The sequence below is a fragment of the Giraffa tippelskirchi genome, chromosome 1 (genome assembly GCF_054371585.1).
Source record: "Giraffa tippelskirchi isolate mGirTip1 chromosome 1, T2T-mGirTip1v1.2.pri, whole genome shotgun sequence".
In the NCBI taxonomy this organism is placed as follows: domain Eukaryota; kingdom Metazoa; phylum Chordata; class Mammalia; order Artiodactyla; family Giraffidae; genus Giraffa; species Giraffa tippelskirchi.
In genome coordinates this window covers 183,464,300-183,481,770 of record NC_137275.1, presented here as the reverse complement: position 1 = coordinate 183,481,770, position 17,471 = coordinate 183,464,300, and positions in this window count along the sequence as shown.

The window sequence follows — 17,471 nt, the reverse complement described above, 5'->3', positions numbered from 1 at the left end:
ATCTTTCACTATCTTAAAAGTCTGTAAGTTAAAAGGCCAGAGGTCCTCTAACCTAGAGCCTAAAAATTTAATCTCCTACATCAAACTGCTTGAATATGAAACTTATTTCACTCCATTGTTTGTTAGACATGTGGCCTTGGCAAGTCACTTAATCTCTACCCCTTGGTGATTGTCATATTACTTGCCTCACAGAGGAGTTGTGAAAATAAAATTAGATGAAGAAATTCACATCAAGTGATCCAGACAAAGCTGGGCCCAGGAGATGAATCAATCACTACTAGTAGTTATTGGTTGTAAATTTGCATGATAACACATAAAACATCACCAGAAGTCTAATGAAAAAGTATAAAAGAAAAATTTTGCTGTATTTTAAGAGATTTGGATACTAGAAAGACTCATCAATCCATTCATGATTTTCTCAAACAATTAATTATTAGGCACCTGCTCTGTACTGAATATTGTCTTTAGGGTTGGAACCACCTAAAAAGATAAAATTTTAAAAGAGAATAACAAAAAGACATATTAGTGTTAAAAAAAAAAAAAGTAACATTTCCATGGTCAGTGAAACTATGTTCTGAGCAGTGAAGAAAACTATGGCCTGTGTCTCTCTGACTCCAGTTCTTAAAGTGAGTGACCACAGATAATCAGGAGGTGGGCTCCCAAAGGATACTGGGAGCCTCATGGGAGAGGTTTGACCAGAGTCACCTGGGTACAGGGCTGTGGTTAAGATGCTTCCACAGACAAATTTCAGGGGCTGAGTGGAAGCTGATACTGCATCCAGAGGTTGTGCTATGCTGTCATTCCAAGTGATCACCAGTCTATGATCTCATAAGCAACCAACTGTAAGTGACATGCAGAGTACTCTGGAGACTGCCCAGTGCCCCCTCATACATGTAATTATATACAGCTGAGGAAGGAACAGTGATGGATACTGTGCCCTTGGAGAGCAGAGACTATGTCTGCCCACTTTAAAGCTGATGGGGCATCAAAGGAAAATTCCTGCCTCCTTAAAAGGGAAATTGGTCTACACACTGCAACACAATAAAGAATTGTAACTTTATTAGAACCTAGGATAAATTGGACTAAAAAGAAAGCCATTATTACCAATCAAGACCTATCTTGCTCATGGTTGTAATTTCAGGATGATACACATGCCAAAACTGATCAAGTTGTACATTTTAAATATGTGCAGTGTATTATATGCCAACTAAACCCCAATAAAACTGTCAGAAACTAATCTTTGTCTTATTAAATTACCTGTAGAATTGGGGTTCATGAAAAGGTCATAACATTTCTGAATAGATAATGTTCTTGTTCATATGTTAGAAAAACTGTAACATATTGTGACTTGATAAAAACTTTATGTATTTCAAACTATGGTTACCAGAATTGTTTCTAAACATGAGACTATTCTTTTATCCTCAAAATTCAATGAGGAAGCGTTTTAAACTTTTTGTGCTGGAGTCAGTAAATATCACCATATCATCAAAGTGTTTTGGTAGCATTAAAATATTTTATGTTTAAAATTTTAGGTATTTAAACTAGTTAATATTTCAAAATCAATACTGTTATACAAAAAGAAACATTCTCCAAATTCTGAGCAGAATCAGATTGTTTCATTCCTTGGAACTGTAGTTCCAGTATCTCTCCAATATCTCTAATAACGTGACCAATATCTCTCATAAACATAGATCCACCACCAAGGCTCGGGGTGACTTTCACTAGTTGACTAGAATAACTGGTTAGCAGTTGGTTACTCATCTAAAAAATATTTAACAAACAGCAGTTAAAGACAAGAGGCTACAGATACAGGACTGAAAAGAGATAACCTCCCTGTTCTCCTACATAATTCAAGTACTAAAACATAATTACATTGGTCCACATCTAAAATGTTTAGAAATCACAACTCCATCTTAATAACTAGTAAAAAAACTGGATAGACTGAAAAAACCAACAACTCTTCAGGGAACTGGAAGAGAGAGTAGGACATAGGGCAAACTGCTGACCCCAAGATTTTAGTAACATTCAGCAGGATATATGCCCCCAAGCTCCCCATACACCTACATGTATTGTTTTCAAACTACTACAAAAAATAAAAGATAAAGTAAAAATCCTGAAAAAAGCTAGATGGAACAAAACCATGTTACCTATAGAGGAATGAAGGTAAGAAATATCCAACGTTTCAGAAACCATGAAAATGACAAGAGAATGGATTGAAATATTTAGTTTTGAGGGAATAAAATCACTAACCTAGAACTCCTTATCCTGTGAAATTATCCTTTAAAATGAAGGAAATATAAAGAATTTTTCCAGGCAAGCAAGAATTGAGGGAATTAGTTGTGAGAAGACCTGCCTCGATTAAAAAAAAAAAAAAGTTACAAGAGGTTCTTTAGAAAGAATAAAAAATGATATGTATCAGAAATGTGGACTTACATTTTAAAGTCTATAAAAAATCCAAACAAATATAGATTTACATGAGAAGGGAAGATCATTGAAAAATAGGAATAGTGAAGGTTAAAAGATATTTTTCTCTTTTCTAATTGATTGAACAGGCAAGAATTCAAAAAATAACACCAACAGTGTATTAAAATATGTATGTTTATGGTTTTATATGTGTGTGTGAAATAAAATAAAGGAAGAATACAAGGGATAAGAGCCAGGAATTAGAATTACTTTGTTGTTATAAGGTACCCGAACCATGCATGATATGTAAGTGTTATTTGAAAATCGATCTGGATTAACTACAAATGCATATTGTAAATTCTTGTATACTCACTTAAAAGAGTAAACAGAAACCCATATGCTAAGGGGAGAAAATGGAATCATAAAATGTACAATTAAAACCTTAAAAGGAAGAATAAGGGTAAAAGACAAAAATAAGAACAAACAAGGGCAACAAAGAAAAAACAGTACTAAATGTGGTAAATACAAATTCAACTATATCAGTAACCACTTTGAACGTCAATAGTCTAATACATCAATTAAGAGTGGCTCAAAAAGCAGAACCCAATTATATTTTGCCAATAAAAAACTCTCACTTTATATATAAAGACACGTATAGAATAAATCTAAATATATATAGAAAAATGTACCATGCAAACACTAATTAAAAGAAAGGAGTAACTACATAATTTCAACAAAGTAGGCTTTAAAGCAAGAAAATTTATTCAGGATAAAGAAGGGCATTACATATTGATAAATGGGTCAGTTCTCCAAGAAGAGAACAATTCTCATCTTGTGTGTGCTTAACAACGGAACAAATTGCAGGAGGCAAAAACTGATAGAACTGCAAAGAGATGAATTCACCATCGTAGTTGGAGATTTCTACATCCCTTCCTCAGGAATGGACAGATTCAGCCACCAAAAAAATGACCAATATCTCTCATAAACATAGATCGTCAACAACAACAACAAAATCCCCCAGAAAATATTGGCAAATGAAATTCAACAATGTATAAAAAGAATTATACAACATAAGTAAGACTTACCCCAGATATGCAAGGATGACTCAATATTTGGTAACTAATTAATGTAATCCATCACACCAACATAATAAAAGAAAAATCACATGATGATATGAATAGTTGTAGAAAAAGATGTTTGACAAAGTCCAACACTCACTCATGATAAAAGCCCTCAGTAAAGTAGGAACAGAGGTGACCTTCTTCAACCTACTAAAGTATATTTGCAAAAACCCTCCAGCTAAGATCATACTTGACTTCCCTGATGGCTCAGATAGTAAAGAATCTGCCTGCAATGCAGGAGTATTTAGGTTAATGATGAAAAAACTCAAAGCTTTCCCACTAAGATCAAGCACAGAGCAAGGATTTCCTTTCCATCACTCCTTTACAGCATTGTACAGAAAATCCTGGCTAATATAAAAGACTACATAAGAAGTATAAAGATAAAGAAGGGAGAAATAAACTGTCTTTGTTCACAGATAGCATATTATTTATGTGAAAAATCTAAAAGAACTGACCAAAACTTCCTGGAACTAAAGTGATTACAGCAAGTTTGTAGAATACAAAGTTAATAGATGAAAGTCAGTCACTTTCCTATGTGCTATTAATGAATGAAAGGAATTTGATATTAAAACAATATCATTGTGTTCAGTTCAGTTCAGTCGCTCAGTCATGTCCAACTCTTTGTGACCCCATGGACTGCAGCATGCCAGGCCTCCCTGTCCATAGCCAACTCCCAGAGTTTACTCAAACTCATGTCCATTGAGTCGATGATGCCATCCAGCCATCTCATCCACTGTCATCCCTTTCTCATCCTGCCTTCAATCTTTCCCAGCATCAGGGTCTTTTCAAATGAGTCAGTTCTTCACATCACGTAGCCAAAGTATTGGAGTTTCAGTTTCAGCATCAGTCCTTCCAGTGAACGCTCAGGACTGATTTCCTTAAGGATGGTCTGGTTGAGAGCCCAAGGGACTCTCAAGAGTCTTCTCCAGCACCACAATTCAAAAGCATGAATTCTTCAGCACGCGCTCAGCTTTCTTTATAGTCCAACTCTCACATCCATACATGACTACTGGAAAAACCACAACTTTGACTAAACAGACCTTTGTTGTCAAAGTAATGTCTCTGCTTTTTAATAATCTGTCTAGGTTAGTGATAACTTTTCTTCCAAGGAGCAAGCATCTTTTAATTTCATGGCTGCCATCACCACCTGCAGTGATTTTGGACCCCCAAAAATGTAAAGTCTGTCACTGTTTCCACTGTTTCTCCATCTATTTGCCATGAAGTGATGGGACCAGATGCCATGATCTTAGTTTTCTGAATTTTGAGTTTTAAGCCATTTTTTCACTCTCCTCTTTCACTTTCTCCAAGAGGCTCTTTAGTTCTTCCTCACTTTCTGCCATAAGGGTGGTGTCATCTGCATATCTGAGGTTATTGATATTTCTCATGGCAATCTTGATTCCAGCTTGTGCTTTATCCAGTCCAGCACTTCTCATGATGTACTCTACATAGAAGTTAAATAAGCAGGGTGACAATATACAGCCTTGACGGACTCCTTTTCCTATTTGGAACCAGTCTGTTGTTCCATGTCCGGTTCTAACTGTTGCTTCCTGATCTGCATATAGGTTTATCAAGAGGCAGGTCAGGTGGTCTGGTATGCCCATCTCTTTAAGAATTTTCCAGAGTTTGTGGTGGTCCACACAGTCAAAGGCTTTGGCATAGTCAATAAAGCAGAAGTAGATGTTTTTCTGGAACTCTCTTGCTTTTTCAGTGATCCAGTGGATGTTGGCAATTTGATCTCTGGTTCCTCTGCCTTTTCTAAATCCAGCTTGAACATCTGCAAGTTCATGGTTCACATACTGTTGAAGCCTGGCTTGTGTTAACCATTGTGCTAGCACCCCAAAATATGAAATACTTTGGTTTATATCTAACAAAATATGTACAAGATTCTATATAAGGAGAACAACAAAAGTCTAATGAATTAAATCAAAGAACAAAATAGAAAGATATTCCATGTTCATAGACAGAAAAAGTCAGTTTTATCAAGATTCCAATTATTCCCAAGCTAATCTATAAATTCAATGCAATTCCAATTAAAATCATGGCAAGTTTTTTCATGGATATCAACAAACTGATTCTAATGTTTATATGGAGAAGCAAAAGATTCAGATTGAACAATACAATATCGAAGGACAAAGTTGGAGGACTAATGCTAACCAACTTCAAGACTTACTATTAATATAAATCTACTGAAAGCAAGAGAGTGTCATACCAGCAAAAGAATAGACAAGTGTATCAATGAAAAAGAATAAAGAGCCCAGAAACAGATCCTTATACATATAGTCAACTGACCTTTGACAAAGGAGCAAAGTCAGTATTACAATGGAGTATAGAAGTCTCTTCAACAAATGCTGTTAGAGCAACTGGATATCCACTCTAGACACAGATCTCACAAAATTAACTTAAAATGTATCACAGACATAAATATAAAATGTAAAACTAAGAAAGATGACGTAAGATCACATAGAAAATCCAGATGACCTTTGGTATGAGGATGCGTTTTTAGATAACACATCAAAGACGTGATTCAGGGAAGAAATCATTTATAAGCTGGACTTCATTAAGTTAAAAACTTCTGCTGTGCAAAATATGTCGAGAAACTAAGAAGACACAAATAGGAGAAAATATTTGCAGAATACACATTCAATAAAGAAATGTTATCAAAAATATACAAAGAAGTCTTAAAACTCAACAATAAGAAAATAATCCAATTTGAAACTGATATCAAATAAAATACAGGTGGCAAACAAGAAATGAAAAGATGCTCTACATCCATATGTCATTCGAGAAGTGCAAATTAAAACAACATGAAATGTCATTACACACTTATTAAAATGACTGAAATCTGGAATACTGACAAGAGGCTGTTACAGCAGTAAGAATTCTCATTTATGGTTGGTGAGAATGCAAAATAGCATGGCCACTTTGGACAGCAGTTCAGTGTTTGGTTTTTTTTTAATAAATATATTCTTTCCATATGATTCAGCCATCATACCTCTTGGTATTTACCCAAAGGATTTAAAAGCTTATGTCCACACAAAAAACCTGCACAGAGTTATTTATGCAACTTTATTCATCATTTTCCAAATCTGAAGGCAACCAAAATATTTTTCAGTAGGTAAATGGATAAATAAACTGTGGCATTTTCAGACAATGGAATAATACTCAGCTCTAAAAATAAATAAGCTGTCCAACCATGAAATGACATGGAAGAATCTTATTGCCTAGTGAAAGAAGCCAATCTGAAAAGGTTACATATGTATAATTCAACTATAAGACAATCTGGAAAAGGAAAAAATGTGCAGATAGTAAGATGATCAGTGGTTGGCAGGGATTTTAGATGAATAGGTGGGGCACAGATGATTTTTAGGTTTAGTGAAACCACTCTGTGTGACACCATAATGATGATGTTGTCATTACACATTTGTCTAAATCAATAAAACATACAACACTAATAGTGAACTGCCATATAAATTATGGACTTTGGGTGATTATGATGTGTCAAAGTAGGGTCATTGATTGCTATAAATGTACCAGTGTGGTGGGGGATGTTGATAATTGCATAGGCTATGCATGTTAGGGCAGGTGAGTTGTGGGAAATGTCTGGACCTACCTCTCGATTTTGCTGTGAATATAAAATTGCTCTAAAAAGTAAGTTTTAATTTAAAATGTAGTTATATAATCACAATAGTGTACAAATTATGACAAACACTATCAAGGAAAAAAGTCTCAATACTCAAAGAACTTTCTCTGAAGGTGAATCAGCCTAAATTATTCAGGCAGCCAGAGAAGAACATGTCTGGGAAAGAAAGCTCTTTGGCAAAAGTTTGATGTAAAGGGTCTTGGGGAATTTCAGGAGATAGGAGAGCAGATCCTGATCTAGAAGAATGGTGATTCTTGGTTAAAAATGATCACTAGATTGTCTCTAAAATCCTATCATTCTTTTCTTCTCAATTTAAGAGGCATGTGCATTGTACGAACAAGTGGTTATAGTTTCATCTGCTTTAAATTGCTACTTGTTTGTACCACTAAGTATACACAGTCATCATTTCAAGACATGTTTTTAATTAACTGAAGTTACCAATAATTAATGATAATTGAAAATAACAAAGTGCTTCATAACCAGGTAGCTGAGCTTCTGAGCCTTAATGAATGAATTTCTAATACTGCTCTGTATAGAATTCCGAAACTGCATTGCTCCTTCATAATAATCTTTAAATAATACCCGGTGGCTCAGCGGTAAAGAATCCGCCTGCACTGCAGAAGGCACAGGAGACATGGGTTCGATCCCTGGGTTGGAAGGTGCCCTGGAGGATGGCATGACAACCCACTCCAGTATTCTTGCCTGAATAATCACATCAACAGAGGAGCCTGGCAGGCTACAATCCATGGGGTCACAAGGAATCAGACACGATTGAGGGACTATTACTTTCACTGAACACTGCTTTGATAGTTCAGTTTAAAAACTGAGTTGTTTAAAAACTGAATTATTGACTGAAATTTAGTGACAAGAACACAAATAATGAACATGAATGATTTTTTTAAAGATTAAATGGATTATATTTATAAATTTCAAAAAAAGCTATTTGATTAAATAAGGAATAAGAATCTTTGAAACCTCTTTCATGTTAATATGAAGTTGTTTTCCAATAGTCTGGCTTATCACTTTTTAAATCACAATTGGTTTGGATAGTGCTTGCAAGAAAACATCCTTACTCCTTTTATTTCAGTTATAGTTCTGTTAAAAAGGCTCAGCTGACTTGATATCTTTTCAAGTGGGTTTTGAAATTGCTCCAAACTAACAGGCACAGAGAACACAGAATGACAACAGCAACAAGGAGGTGTGACTGGAGTGTGCCTTTATTGGCTTCAGCTAAGCCAAGGCTGACAGTTACTTTGTCAAAAGCTGCAACATCAGAATGCAAGTTTACAAACTCACCCCTTTCCAAGTGCACAGGCAAAAAAATACAAAGACCTGACAGAACTAATAGACTTACAGAAAATATATCTGTTAGTAATTAATCATGTGTGTTAACACAAGCCATAGCAATAATCATTACAAGATTTATCACACTAAAGATTTGTCACCTAAATTTGTGTATTGAAGCACATTTGTATTAGTTATATATTGCTGAGAAACAAATTACCACAAACTTACAGGCTTCAAACAACCACACATGTATTATCTCACAGTTTCTGTAGGTCAGGAATCTGAGCACAGCCTAGCCTGCCCTCTGCAAGACTGCAATAAATGTCAATATTTATTGTTGTTGTTGTTTGGTCACTAAGTTGTTTCTGACTCTCCTCCTCCAAGGCCAGGCTCCTCTGTCTCCCTTTCTCCTTCCCTTACTTCTTTTCTCTTTGCCTTCTTCCCTCCACCCCTACAAAATATGTATTCAAGGTTTTCTATACACCAGATTCTATAGTAGGTGTTCAGGACACACCAGCACATAATAGGTACATTCTAGTAATAATTAAATACACTTGAAAATCAACTTTTTTAATAAAAGAATATGATGCAAGTTAACAAAATGTAACAAAATAAAATTCCTTTTTTCTGTGGTCTTTTCAGTTTCCTAGGTATACCTGTCCAGCACATGGGATGATATTTTCCAAGGTGTTTTTAAAGGGTTGCTGCAACTTGCCCAAATGGAGTAGTTAAAGCTCATTTTCAATGTTGATCTTATTATAAACGAGAAGAACCAAAATAAAATGAAAATAAGCCAAGAAATAAACAAAAACAACATTAACACCTGAAGAGAGCCAAGTTTCTCAAAGCTTGAACATCTAATGAATTCAATGCATGTCAATCTTCAAATTTATCCATAATGTCACTACCTTCAAATTCATATTTCTACTGGCAATCTTACAAAGCATATTGGCTGCTTAACTGCTCATATTTACGTAATTACCAGGACTATTCCAAAGGATATTATCAACTTAATTATTTTTAAATGTTTTTAGACATGAGGTATTTTTATTATGAACTGAGATATAATTTTGAGGTATTGTAAAAACCATTCCAGAATACAGATGCAAGTATGCATAAATGATATATCAGAAATGCCCTGGTAGCTCAGTGATAAAGAATCTGCTTGCCAATGGAGGAGACGTGGGTTTGATCCCTGGCCTGGGAAGATTCCAGATGCCACAGAGCAACTAAGCCCCATGTGCCTCAACCACTGAGTCCAAGTTCCTAGAGCCCGTGCTCCACAACAAGAGAAACAACCACAATAAGAAGCCTGCACATTGTAACTAGAGCATAGCTCTTGCTTGTTGCAATTAGAGAAAAGTCCATGCAGCAATTAAGATCCAGTACAGCCATAAATAAATAAATAAGTCAGAAATGTCTTGACTGTGAAGAATTTTGTAGCTATTTATTATTTTATCCATCAGCTGATGTGATGATAAGTTAATGTACTAAAGTCAAAACAATTGTGCCTATTGTAACATTGATCAAGTCATAAGTTAAAAAAAAAACAAACTAAAAGCTAATGGAATGTTCATTCTATATAACATATATAGCAAAATAATAAATACATTGAACAAGAGATATTAATGAATATGAACTTGCTGATTTTCATAGCTTTAGTTATCACACTATTCTGGGTGAGAAAGTTCATCCAGAATAGGTCTTTGAGAACATTTTCTCCCCTATACCACAAAATCTTCATTTCCATAGAAACTTTCATACTCAGTGTTGTTGCTGTTGTAGTTTAGTTGCTAAACCGTGTCCAACTCTTTGCAACCCCATGGACTATAGCCCTCCAGGCTCTTCTGTTTATGGAATTTCCCAGGCAAAAATACTGGAGTGAGTTGCCATTTCCTTTGCCAGGGGATCTTCCTGACCCAGGGATCGAACCCCCGTCTTCTGCATTGGCAGGCAGATTCTTTACCACTGAACCACCAAGGAAGTCCTTCATACTCAATATCCAAGTATTAATTGTCTTAATCCATTATTTTGCAATTAGAAATACAGTCAATTTATTAGATTTTGATGGCCTTCAATTACAGTTGTGTGCCCTCCAATTAGGTAGCTGTTTCTACCTATTAAATATGCATATTCTTCCACTAGACCATCATAACCTCCTGTTAGAAATACATCTCTTCATTTAGATATATCTGCTTTCTAATTATAAATATTAGCACTTCTATTAGATTTGTGTGCCTTGCAATATGATATATCTGTACTCCAATTAGATATGTCCTTCCTCCTGTTAGATGTGCATTCCCTATGAAGTCAAATTTAAAACAAAAAGAAATAGGAGTGAGGCACATATATGTGTTTAAATAATCTCAGTAAAGATGCAAAGAGATCAACAGCTTAAGATTGCTACTCGGGCTTTTTTTTTTTTTTTAGCCCTTGATCTGTCCAGTAAGGGGATGAAAGAGAACATAATGACAGAACTCAGATTCTTTCAAGGATAAAAGATTGTTGGTACTGGCATTACATTTTATGGAAAAAGTAAATAGCTTGCTGCTGTCTACTTTAAACAAGCTCAGTTCCAGAAGGCAAAAATGATAGGAAGAGGGAAAAAAAACAAATAGCATTAAGCAACACTTGTGGTATTTAGTACAAACATCTATACGTTTCTGGTTTGTAGGAGATTTTTATCCTTATTATCTATGGGACCTTTTTATGACTTGTATGGACCCTTTGAACTTTTGCTTTTGTGGTACTTTTACTCCAGGAAAAAACTACAAAGTGTACAGTTTATAAGAATTCTTATAAAGTATATAAGAATATAAATAATATTATATATATATATAAAATATATTCTTATATATATATATAATATATATAAGAATATATAATATTCTTATAAAGTATATAAGTAATTCTTATAAGTATATAAGAATTAAAACAATACAGGCTGGATTATTTTTATTTTTCTTGAATATCTACTTATTGTCAATTATCCAAAGAAGTTATCAATATCAGTTTTCTAGGGCTGCTATGACAAATAATCACAAAACGGACGGTTCTGTTGTTTTACAACAGAAATTTATTATCATATTTTTAGAGGCCAGAAGTTCAAAATCAAGTTGCTGGTAAGACGATGCTTTCTCCAAAGGCTTTAGGAAAAGATCTTTTGTTGTGTCTTCCCGCTTCTGTTTTTCCTTGATTTATGGCAGCCTCACTCCAATCTCTGCCTCAGTCTTCATGTGGCCAACTTTTCTCTCTATGTGCTGTTTTCTTGTTTCTTATAAGGACATTTTCACTGGATTTAGACCCCCAACTTAACTCAGTATAATCTCATCTTGGTCCTTACCTTGATTACATTAGCAAAGATTCTATTCCCAAATGAAGTCACATTCTGAGGTTTTGGGTAGACATGAACATTGCGGGGATACTACTCAACTCAGTATATTACACAAACATATTTTTAACCTTATAATTTTAAATGGAAGTGCTGTGAACAAATTTTATTTTTTTGTGACTGTGAATGGTTTAAAGTCAAATGGAAGCAACACTTCATATTTTTTAAATGATCTTTTTAAAATTGATTTATTTATTTTAATTGGAGGCTAATTACTTTACAATATTGTTGTGGGTTTTGCCATACATTGACATAAATTAGCCATGGGTGTACATGTGCCCCCATCCTGAACCCCCCTCCCATCTCCCTCCCCATCCCAATCCCTTAGGGTTGTCCCAGTGCACTGGCTTTGAGTGTCCTGTTTCATGCATCAAACTTGGATCAGTCATCTATTTCACATATGGTAATATACATGTTTCAATGCTATTCTCTCAAATCATCCCACCCTCACCTTCTCCCACAGAGTCCATAACTCTATTCTTTATATCTGTGTCTCTTCTGCTGTCTCACATATAGGGTCGTCGTCACCATCTTTTTAAATTCCATATATATGCGTTAATATACTATATTGGTGTTTTTCTTTCTGACTTACTTTTCTCTGTATAATAGGCTTCAGTTTCATCCACCTCTTTAGAACTGATTCAAATATGTTCTTTTTAATAGCTAAGTAATACTCCATTGTGTTTATGTACCACAACTTTTTTATCCATTCATCTGCTGATGGACATCTAGGTTGCTTCAGTGTCCTAGCTACTGCAAAAAGTACTGCAATGAACATTGGGGTACATGTGTCTCTTTCAATTCTGGTTTCCTCGATGTGTATGACCAGCAGTGGGGTTGCTGGGTCATATGGCAGTTCTATTTCCTGGTTTTTTTGTTGTTGTTTGCGTTTTTTTAAATTAATGTATTTATTTTAATTGGAAGCTAATTACTTTACAATATTGTAGTGGTTTTTGGCATACACTGACATGAATTAGCCATGGGTGTACATGCGTCCCCCATCCCGAAGCCCCCTCCCACCTCCCTCCCCATCCTATCCCTCAGGGTTGTCCCAGTGCACTGGCTTTGAGTTTTTTTAAAGAAGCTCCACACTGTTCTCCATAGTGGCTGTACTAGTTTGCATTCCCACCAACAGTGTAAGAGGGTTCCCTTTTCTCCACACCCTCTCCAGCATTTATTATTTGTAGACTTTTTGATAGCAGTTATTCATTTATATTATTTATTTTTGGCTGTGCTACATCTTTGTTGCTTCACAGGCTTTTATCCAGTTGCAGAGAGCAGGGGCTACTCTTCATTGCATTGTGCAGGCTTCTTATTTCAGTGACTTCTTTTGTAGTGTTGTGAAGCACAGGCTCAAGGGCACCGAGCTTCAGTAGTTGCAGCACCTGGGCTCAATAGTTGCAGATCCCAGGCTCTAGAGCACAGGCTCAATAGTTGTGCCCAGTGGACTGAGTTGCTCTGTGGCGTATGGGATCTTCCTGAATCAGAGATTAAACTTGAGTCTCCTGCATTGGGAGACAGATTCTTTACCACTGAGCCACCAGGGAAGCCCCCAACATTTTATATTTTTAATCATAAAGTAACTTGCATTGTTTATATATTACTTGCAACTCATGTAAATGAGTGCAGTTCATTTTCTTAATGGCCACTGTTTTACCTTTGGACCTGGTGATCATTGGCTCCATCCATTTGTCCCTCCTGCTTGCTTGGCAACCACCTTCATCTGACTCAGTTCTGAGGCCTCCTTCATCTTGACCACTCATCTCCACTCTTCTAGGGACTTCACATGTACTGCTCTTCTAGCGGGGTAAGTACTGGTGCTGAGTAGACAGGATTCCATCCCCTAATCCTGAAAGTTCTACTTACTTCACATGCAGCAATAGAACATGCATAAATTGGAGAGGTTTAGTGATATCATTGACTCTTATGAATTTACTGTGGAGGAATTTTCCAGGTCAATTATATAATCTAATTGTGTCACATATGTAACACTTGCTGTTTCAGACTCAAGTGAAGAATGAGGATGTGTGTTAACACAATTTCTACTATCAAACAAACACTTTGCTAACTGTCCAGTATGATGTGTGATTGTGTATATTTATGTGTTAGATACACTAAAGGTCTTTCCAAATATAAATGTGAGGATTATTGGAGCCTCTCTCTTACTCTTCCTTTCACTCTTTCTACTCTTCAGTATACTGGGGTTCAACCTCTTACACCAAAGGCCAGCTTCCAATGCCATGGCTCATTGGAGCCTTGGGCCCCAAGTGGAGGGCTCTACTTGGATCTACTTCCAGTCACAGGAGCCATTCTTTCCACTTATCTCAAAATTTCTGTGTCTTGTTTTCTTGGACCATTAGAAGATAATTAAAATGTTAATGACACAAAATAAAACTGAATTAATAAGTTGGTGGTAACTAATAGCTTAAATTTATACTCTTCTCAGAGAGTATCTGCACTGTAACAGCTGTCAGTTGCTTCATTTCCAAATGTGTTATGTAGAATTTTTGGCAGTATTGCAACTCGAGTGCATGAAATAATACTAACTGTGCAAGTATACGGCAGAACCACCACACAGACTCAACTAAACATATTGTCGAGGTTTCCCTTAAATAAACTGAGCTATTTCCCATAACTAGAGTGAAGTTTGTGATGGGTTGTACGCACAAGATAAAAAGCTTATTGTTTGATTAATGACAGTGTAAAGGGTGAGAATCATAATCCAGTCGTTAAAAAAAATCCACAATGAATATTTATCTCTCAAATATTCACTTGCCTTGACATACCTCATAAAAGACTGTAAAGCAAAGTATAAGAGGAAACTTGCTCGAAAGATAATTTAAGAAAAATATTGGCAAAGGAGCTCTGCTATCAAGGAAAAGGGGGAAAAGGCTAATGTGTTGTGTCACTTTTTTGACAGGGATTTGAAGAATCACATACATTTAATGAGCTCCTTATTCTATCACCTATAAAACATCTAGAAAAAAGTGTATCAGAGAAACTTAACAATTGTCCATGGTTTGTGCTTTTAGCCTTAGAAGCTATTGTGATACAAATGTGTACCTTATGTTTGGCTAAAAACAGAATATATGTAAGACTATTCATTTTGCAGAACAAATGCTCATTGGGTTAAATCAACTATAAAAATCACTAGAGTTGACTACAGGCTAAATATTAAGTGATACAATGGCAACATGTTTCATCTGATTCAAATTAACCAGTAAGTTATATGGTGACAGATCTATTGTTAACAAATATATTTCTATTGATGGATACAGTTAGCAAATATAATTCAATTGAGGCATTGTATGGAAACTAATTTACATTGATAAGCTGATACTATAATAATCAAAGTTGAAAGGATGATAGTTTGATTTTACTATATGTTTTATAATATATATTTTCTGTATTATATATTCTAATAAATATACACACAGAATATATGTATATACTGCTAATATCATTTTATTCAAAATAATTGCCCCAAATTTTGAAACACTTAGTGTTCCATATTCATTTGTTCAATACTGAATAAATGAATATGTTTCAACTAGATTTATATGTACCTTTCTCCCTTTATTTGATACCAATACTAGAAAACATGGTAGAAAAAATTAAGAACTGGACTTCCCTGATGGCTCAGTGGTAAAGAATCCACCTGCCAATGCAGGGGACATAGGTTCAATCTCTGGTCCGGGAAGATTCCACATGCCTTGGGGCAACTAAGCCCATGTGCCACAATTACTGAGCCCATGCTCTAGAGTCCACGAGCCACAACTACTGAGCCTAAGTGCCGCAAATACTGAAGCCTGAGCACCTAGAGTCCGTGCTCTGCAACAAGAGAAACCACCACAATAAGAAGCATGCCCCTCAACGAAGCCCTGCTTACTGCAACTTGAGAAAGCCTGCCCACAGAAACAAAGTACAAGTGCAGCAAAAAATAAGCGAATTAAGTAATTATTTTTAAGAAACTCTTTTAAAAAAAATTAAGAACTTTCCATATTTTAAAGATAGAGATAAAATGCTAAATAAAATATTGGCAAATCAGATTCAAAAATATATTAAAACAATAATAATTGTCCTTAAACAGGTTTTAGCCAAGAAGATCAGGAGTTTTTTACATTAGAAAGCCTAACAATATTAACAAGTTAAAGCAAAAAATATGATATACAAAGCTATACAGGAAAAGTATTTTATATAATTTATATTAATTCATAATAGAAAACAATGAGCAGCAGTAATGACCATGAAATATACTTAGCCAGTACTAAGTATAATGTACACTGATAAAGGTACATTGTGAACATCAAACTTGGAAAAAGATAAAGTTACTCAGCAGCATTTTCCCTCAGAACTGTACAAGAAGTTGAAGTGAAAGTTTTTCAGTCAAGTCTGATTCTTTGTGACCCCACAGACTGTAGCCTACCAGGCTCCTCTGTCCATGGAATTCTCCCGGCAAGAATACTGGAGTGGGTAGCTGTTCCCTTCTCCAGGATACCTTCCCAACTCAGGGATCAAACCCAGGTCTCCCACATTGCAGGCAGATTCTTTACCAGCTGAGCCACCAGGGAAGCCCAAGAAAACTTGAGTGGGTAACCTATCTGTTCTCCAGCAGATCTTCCTGACCTGGGTCTCCTGTTTTGCAGGTGGATTCTTTACCAACTGAGCTACCAGGGACAAGAAGTTACAGCATAAAAAAAACAAAGGATGATAAAAGTTTCAGAAGAAATTATCAAAGAATTTTAACTCCATTATTTGTCTACACATAAATCCAAAGAATTAAGACATTAGAATATAAGAATTCTCCAAATTTGCTAGCTGTAAGTTCATTGCATAGGTATCAACAGCATTACTGTCACTAGTTATGTTACCAAGTCCAAGCTTGCTCTGCTTGCTGCAAGATAAATCAATGATTCTGAGACAAGATGTTGGAACTAGGAAGGGACTTTATTCGGCAGCTGGCTGACCAAGAAGATGGCAGGTTAGCCCTTCAAATTAACCATCTTGTTGCGGATGGGATATCAGATTCTTTTATGGATTAGAGATGGGGAGACGTGATGAAACAAAGGAAAAAGACCATTTAATTCCTGAAAATATCTCCTAGAATGGCAAACCTCAGGTAGGGGGATGTGTTAGTTTCACTTCCTTACAGTCATTTCATGGGTGGCGTGAAATGGAGTATCTCCTGTCATATCAACAAAGATGTCATATCTATTTGTGATTCCGGCCTCCCCAAATGTGAATTTCTGGGCCTCGTAGGTAAGCAGCAGATGAGCTTTGGGCACTGTGCCATTTGCAACACAAAAAATAAAGAATGTCACAACCCTTCACAGGTAGGCTGGGTCAGGTTATTCTCCCTGAAGCGGCAAAATAAGGGTTAAAGTCACAGAAGCAGATCCAGTGTAAATTCAAAATTAATCCTTCCCAGTTACAGTGATAGCAATTATAGAAACTATGAAACTATACAAACTATAGAACAATATAGAAACTTGAGAAATTATATAGAAACTATAGAAAACTATAAAAGAATCTTTTCAAAACAGACATTATATATTTGTGGCCAGGATTTAATATAAGAAAATCATAAAGAAAAAACTGAATAAGCAGAGTGAATTATCATAAGATACTA